This window comes from Agelaius tricolor, unplaced genomic scaffold (assembly GCF_023055355.1).
Source record: "Agelaius tricolor isolate 1412-34295 unplaced genomic scaffold, bAgeTri1.0.p SCAF_89, whole genome shotgun sequence".
NCBI classification, from domain to species: Eukaryota; Metazoa; Chordata; class Aves; order Passeriformes; family Icteridae; genus Agelaius; species Agelaius tricolor.
Window position 1 is genome coordinate 655,257 of NW_027269349.1, and position 7,572 is coordinate 662,828.

General features: G+C 48.6%; 1 long non-coding RNA gene across 1 annotated transcript; it reads right to left on the minus strand.

Moving 5' to 3' along the window:
• Window positions 1–757: 757 nt before the first annotated feature.
• On the minus strand, window positions 758–7,304 carry LOC139585755 (uncharacterized). The gene is made up of 2 exons (XR_011677287.1): window positions 7,022–7,304; window positions 758–945 (listed from the first exon to the last, which is right to left on the minus strand). It is a non-coding gene; the product is annotated as an uncharacterized lncRNA (long non-coding RNA).
• Between the last annotated feature and the right edge of the window lie 268 nt (window positions 7,305–7,572).

Below are 7,572 nucleotides of genomic sequence, written 5' to 3' on the forward strand. Positions count from 1 at the left end.
TTTTAAAGTTATCACAGGCTCCAGATGGCATTTGTCCCCCCCAGAAAATTAGAGCTTATGACCTCCCTATTCCTCCTCTGTGCCCATCTCTTTAAAGATTTTCAGATCTTCTGCTTACTTAGGACCATTTTCCTATTTCTCTTAAGTTTGTTTATCTATTTAGTTGCAGTTACTTCTTTCCCCTCGAAAAGCTGTCCCTTAAAAACCTTTTTTTTTTTTTTGCATTTCGCCTTTGATATGCTGTCTCATTTATTCCTTTGCTTATGTAATTACAATAATTATTCATGTGTTTACTCCCCTCCTCATTATTTTTACCCCACTCAGGAGGTACAGTTGGCATTTTGTCTTCTCTGGGGGTCCCCGTAAATTATCTTTTCTCCTAAGCTTTTATTTCAGCTGCTCTGATTAATTGCCTTTCTTCCTGAGAAAAATATTATTTTCATTACAGACCACATCTCTTCTGAAGTATAAATGTTTGGACCTAAAAATTGGTCTAATTGTTCAGCTATGCCTATGGGATCCTCCAAATATCCCTTTTATTTATTTCTTAAAATTTCAGACCTCAGACGAAGTCAAAGGAGCATTTACAAACCCTGGTCCACCCCCTCCTATGGGAGCCTCTTTTAATGGAAATAGACTAATCCCTTGTCGAGGTTTAGGGCAAATTTGGAGGAGAATTTCCAAATTAGGGCTCCTCCAGTAAGCAAACCCACACAGCCCCTCCCCCCAACTGGTTCGGGCAGGATTCCTCAGAGAGGAGTGGAAAGAACCTGTTTATTTAACAAGCACAGCACCCCCCAGCACACAAAATGAACAATACCGGATGACACCGCTCTGAAAAAGATGAAAAATTCAGAAAGTCTCTCTTGGGGGGTGGTCACTCTGTTCTCAGTCCCTCCGGCGCTGGGGCTGCTGCTGCAGGCCAGAAGGTGCAGGATCTTGGTGCTTCTCAGGTCCCAGTCCGGAGCAGGTTTGAAATGGTCAGAAAAAGGAAAGAAGAAACCATCTAGGAAGAAATTGGACAGTTTAGCTAAACTAGCCAATGAGCAAAAGCAAGTTTGTGAAGCAAGCAAGAGCGAGAGAGCAAAAGCAAAAAGCAAAAGCAGCAAAAGCCAAAGCTGCAGTCTTTGTGTCCCGCCAGGCTGATAAGAAAACCAAAACAAAACTTTCCCTCTTCAGAGCCGGTCTTAAAGGTACAGAACATAATATCCAACATTCACAGAACACATGAGTGGGGATACAAGCATCATAACGTCACCCTAGGACATTCCACCCCTTATCCCCATATCATCAACATACTACCACACATCATGCATTTATTCACACAAAATTTCCATCTGCTCCCCCAAAATTTACAAGCAATACCCATCATGCCCTCATCACATCCCCACACTGGACCACTGAATCCAGGCCCTAGACTACAGAGCGGCAGGATTTCACCCCTTTCACTTTACTCACTCAAAGCTCCATCTATCACTTGCTCAGACCTTCGACACTTACACATTTCCTTCTGTCTCATGTCTGTATGGTGTAATGTACAGACAATGGCAGTAACATCCAAGGAACGTTGATATTGCATATCATTCTCACCCCACAATCAGATCTCCCTGAGGTACACATCGTGTTGTTCCATCTCTTTGCATTATCCACCATGTGCAACCTGGTCCCTGAGCAAAGACAACCCCACGAATGGGTTTGTCTGTACTCAAGGCAGAATTGACCCACACAGTCTTCCCTAACAAACCTCTGACACGTACCACTGGGACTTTATCTCCATCTATTACATTCAGGGACTCAGACCGGGCAGGACCTGCTCGGTTGGTGGAACCTCGGGTGTTAACTAACCAGGTGGCCTTTGCTAAATGCTGCTCCCAATTTTTGAAAGATCCCCCACCCAAAGCTTTTAGCTGGGTTTTTAGTAGTCCATTGTACCTCTCCACTTTGCCTGCAGCTGGTGCATGGTAGGGGATATGGTACACCCACTCAATGCCATGTTCCCTAGCCCAGGTGCTGATAAGGCTGTTCTTGAAATGAGTCCCATTGTCTGACTCAATCCTCTCAGGGGTACCATGTCTCCACAGGATTTGGTTTTCCAGGGCCAGGATGGTGTTCCGGGCAGTAGCATGAGACACAGGGTAGGTTTCCAACCATCCAGTGGAGGCTTCCACCATGGTCAGCACGTAGCGCTTGCCCTGGCGTGTCTGGGGCAGTGTGATGGAGTCAATCTGCCAGGCCTCCCCATACTTGTACTTGGACCACCGCCCACCGTACCATAGGGGCTTCTCTCGCTTGGCCTGCTTGATGGCAGCACACATCTCACAGTCATGGATAACCTGTGAAATACTGTCCATGGTTAAATCCACCCCTCGGTCTTGTGCCCACTTATAGGTGGCATCTCTGCCCTGATGGCCTGAGGCATCATGGGCCCATCGAGCTAGGAATAACTCTCCCTTGTGTTCCCAATCTAGGTCTATCTTTGACACCCCTATCTTTGCTGCCTGGTCTACCTGCTCATTGTTTTGGTGCTCCTCATTGGCTCTACTCTTGGGGACATGGGCATCTACATGGTGGACTTTCACAGGTAGCCTCCCTACCCTGGTAGCAATATCTTTCCACTCATCAGCAGCCCAAATTGGTTTTCCTCTATGCTGCCAGTTAGCCTTTTTCCACTTTGCCAGCCATCCCCACAGAGCATTGGCTACCATCCATGAATCAGTGTAGAGGTAGAGCTTTGGCCATTTCTCTCTTTCTGCAATGTCCAGGGCCAGTTGAACGGCTTTGAGTTCTGCAAGTTGACTCGATCCACCTTCTCCTTCGGTAGCTTGTGCAGCCTGTCGTGTGGGGCTCCATACGGCTGCTTTCCATTTCCGGTTCATCCCTAAGATGCGACAGGAACCGTCAGTGAAAAGAGCAGAGTGTGTTTCCTCTGCAGGCAGTTGGTTATATGGAGGAGCCTCTTCAGCCCGTGTCACTGGTTCTTGTTCTTCATCTGTGACACCAAAATTCTCACCTTCGGGCCAATTTGTAATTACCTCCAAAATCCCAGGGCGATTCACTTTACCTATAGGGGCACGCTGAGTGATAAGAGCAATCCACTTGCTCCATGTGGCACCGGTGGCATGGTGAGTGGAAGGAACCTTGCCTTTGAACATCCACCCCAGCACCGGTAGTCGGGGTGCCAGGAGGAGTCGCGCTTCTGTGCCAATCACCTCTGAGGCAGCTTGGACTCCTTCATAGGCAGCCAAGATTTCCTTCTCTGTGGGAGTGTAGTTGGCTTCAAACCCTCTGTAGCCTCGACTCCAAAATCCCAGCAGTCGGCCTCGAGTCTCCCCAGGCACCTTCTGCCAAAGGCTCCAGGACAAGCCATGGTTCCCGGCTGCAGAATAGAGCATGTTCTTCACATCTGGTCCCGTCCTAACTGGGCCAAGAGCTACTGCATGAGCGATCTCCTGCTTGATCTGGACAAAGGCTTGTTGCTGCTCAGGGCCCCAGTGGAAAGTGTTCTTCTTGCGGGTGACCAGGTAAAGAGGGCTCACGATCTGACTATACTCAGGAATGTGCATCTTCCAAAAGCCTATGGCACCTAGGAAAGCTTGTGTCTCTTTCTTATTGGTGGGTGGAGACATTGCTGTGATCTTGTTGATGACGTCTGTAGGCATCTGACACTGTCCATCTTGCCACTTCACTCCCAGGAACTGAATCTCACGAGCTGGTCCCTTTACTTTGCTCTTTTTAATGGCGAAACCAGCTCCCAGGAGGATTTGGATGATTTCCTTTCCTTTCTCAAACACTTCCACAGCTGTGTTCCCCCACACAATGATGTCATCAATATATTGCAGATGTTCTGGAGCCTCACCTCTTTCCAGTGCAGTCTGGATCAGTCCATGGCAGATGGTGGGACTGTGCTTCCATCCCTGGGGCAGCCGGTTCCGGGTATACTGCACTCCCCTCCACGTGAAAGCAAACTGAGGCCTGCATTCTGCTGCCAGAGGAATGGAGAAATGCATTGGCAATGTCTATAGTGGCATACCACCTCGCTGCCTTGGACTCAAGCTCGTACTGGAGCTCTAATACGTCTGGCACGGCAGCGCTCAGCGGTGGAGTCACCTCATTCAATGCACGGTAGTCCACAGTCAATCTCCATTCTCCTTCAGATTTTCGCACAGGCCAAATGGGGCTGTTGAAGGGTGAGTGGGTCTTGCTGACCACCCCTTGGCTCTCCAGCTCTCGGATCATCTTATGGATGGGGATCACAGCATCTCGAGTGGTTCTATACTGTCGTCGATGCACTATGGAGGTGGCAATTGGCACTCGTTGCTCTTCTCCCATCAGACATCCTACTGCAGATGGATTCTCAGACAGCCCAGGCAAGGTGTTCAATTGCTGGATGCCCTCTGTCTCTACAGCAGTTATCCCAAATGCCCACTTGAGTCCTTTTGGGTCTTTGAAATACCCACTTCGAAGGTAGTCTATGCCCAAAATACATGGGGCCTCTGGGCCAGTCACAATAGGATGTTTCTTCCACTCATTCCCAGTGAGGCTCACATCAGCTTCCACCAAAGTGAAATCCTGGGATCCCCCTGTCACACCAGCAATAGAAACAGACTCTGTCCCCACATGTCTCGACGGAATTAATGTACATTGCGCGCCAGTATCAACCAAAGCTTTATGCTCTTGTGGTTCCGATGTGCCAAGCCAACGAATCCACACAGACCAGAAAACACGATTTTCCCTGGCCTCTACCTGGCTAGAGGCAGGGCCCCTCTAAGCCTGGTTATCCTTCTTTCCCTGGGCATATGTCTTGGATATTCCTTCAAGGGGATCAGACATGGCATCATCAGCATCATACCTGGTGGTTCGGCTACGGGCAACTGGAGCTGCTTTCTTCCTGGTGGCTTCCTTCAATTCACGCACCCGTCGTGCCAGAACAGCAGTAGGTTTTCCATCCCACCTCCTCATATTTTCTCCACAGTCACGCAGGTAGAACCACAGCTCTGTTCGTGGGGTGTACCTTCTCTGCCATCTGGGGAACGTCTGCCTTGGATACCAGAACCTCTGATCTGTACTGCCAAGATTTGGAGAAGGTCTTCTTTAATCTCCTCTCTGAGCTTCTTATGATTCTCCTCTATCTTATCCTCTAAGTTCTGCAGACGTGTTTCTACCGCTGCAATTCTGGCATGTGTTGGGCCACGCACAGCATCTGCATATGCTCGGAGCTTCCTTGCCATATCCACCACAGTCTCGTCCCTCTCATCCCGCTTCATTATGGCTAGGGCAGAAGCATATTCGTGCGGCCCAAGTCGCACAAGTTTCCGCCACATCACAGACGTGCATGGCACCAAGTCTGGGTTCCCAGTTGTTACATCGTCTGCGAAGATAATCTCTGCCACTGCCATCTCTCTCAGGCGTTAGATCCCTTGCTCTATGGTCTTCCACTGTGTCTGTTGCATGTAAAGATCATCTGCACACAGGTATCTTTGTGTGCAACACTTTCCAAGACCCGTGCCCAGAGGCTCTGAGGGTTTGCCCCCCTCATCCCCTTGGTCGATGACAGGATCATGTGATAGGGATCCCAAATGACTCGCTTCTGTGCCATCCAGGATTGTAGCCTCGCATGCAGCATCCCAGAGAGGGACTAACCAACTAATTATGGATTCATCAGGTCGTCGGGTGTAATCCTTCCATAAGCCACGAAGGTCCTTCAGGGAAAAGGACTCAATATTTGCATCTGGTCTTGCACCTGCTGCTTTGACTCCTGATTTTATGTCAGGAGGCATTGAGGTTCCTTCTGCTGCATCATCATCATCATCATCCACTGGTCGATTGGTCTTGTCCGTGCATTTCCCACTTCTGGTACTGGTAGCAACAGCCATTGGTTTAGCTGCTGGCTCAGGCTCACTGTCTGGTTTGGCTGCTGGCTTTGAGCCTGTGGTGTTGGCTGCAGCCTGAGTGACTGGGACAGCTGCTGATTTATCTCCCTGCCCCCCCGCCTCCGTCTGCTGTCCTACAGTCTCCAACAGAGTGCGATAAGCATATGCCAGGGCCCAGGTCACTGCAATGACCTTTCTCTCCTTAGGCTCATCCTGGTATTTCTCTTTCAGATATTTCCCCACCTCAGCTGGGTTCTGAATTTGTTTATGGGGAAAATCCCAGACTATAGGGTCGGAGAATTCCTTCAGGATTTGGCCCATTTCCTCCCATTGCCCACACCACTCAGGATGTTTCACACCTGGGTCTACTCCTGAGTCAGGGGTCTCATCAGCCCGTCTAGAAATCTCAGCCCTCATTCTGGAGAAACAGCGGACTGTATAGAAGAAGGTTACCAGATTGAATACAAGAAAGATGGTTTCTCTAACATTCAGGGGAAACTGAACATCCTTTACTACTGATGCAACCGATTCATAGGAGAAGAAGGAAAGCAAAGGCTGAAAAGCCTCATTCCCTGCTGCTCCTCCTCTAACAAACTGGACGAATAACCATTGCCAAGAACCATTCATACCTGGAGCAGACCCCAACATATTTATAAACTTCTTGCACATCATTGCCATCAAGCCCAGCAGGATAGCTATTCTGGTCACTGCCCCTCTGCTGTAAAAACTACGTATGAGGGACAATACTAGAACTATTTCAGGATAGAAAAATAAACCTAGGGACCACAGAGGTATTAAAATCTCGAAAACCCTAGGGACCAGAAGCACATGCAAGCCTTCACCCCAACACTCATCATGAATTCAAAAAGCATGGCTATTAACTGCATCAAACAAACAGAGAGTAATGGCAACCAAAATCCCCTCAAAACAGGGTTTTTCCACTCACTCTCTCGAGCCAGCGTTGGGCACCAAGATTTTGTCAAGGTTTAGGGCAAATTTGGAGGAGAATTTCCAAATTAGGGCTCCTCCAGTAAGCAAACCCACACAGCCCCTCCCCCCAACCGGTTCGGGAAGGATTCCTCGGAGAGGAGTGGAAAGAACCTGTTTATTTAACAAGCACAGCACCCCCCAGCACACAAAAGGAACAATACCGGATGGCACCGCTCTGAAAAAGATGAAAAACTCAGAAAGTCTCTCTTGGGGGGTGGTCACTCTGTTCTCAGTCCCTGTGGCGCTGGGGCTGCTGCTGCAGGCCAGAAGGTGCAGGATCTTGGTGTTTCTCAGGTCCCAGTCCGGAGCAGGTTCGAAATGATCAGAAAAAGGAAAGGAGAAACCGTCCAGGAAGAAATTGGACAGTTTAGCTAAACTAGCCAATGAGCAAAAGCAAGCAGAAGCGAAGCAAGCAAGAGCGAGAGAGCAAAAGCAAAAAGCAAAAGCAGCAAAAGCAAAAGCCGCAGTGTCCCGCCAGGCTGATAAGAAAACCAAAACAAAACTTTCCCTCTTCAGAGCCAGTCTTAAAGGTACAGAACATAATATCCAACATTAACAGAACACATGAATGGGGATACAAGCATCATAACGTCACCCTAGGACATCCCTTTATCCCATTCTTTTTGGATTTTTATCTTCTATAGCTTTTCTCCCGTATTTTTAGGAAGAATCAGGAGAGGGCTTTCTTTTACCTGAACTTTTAGTGTTTCGA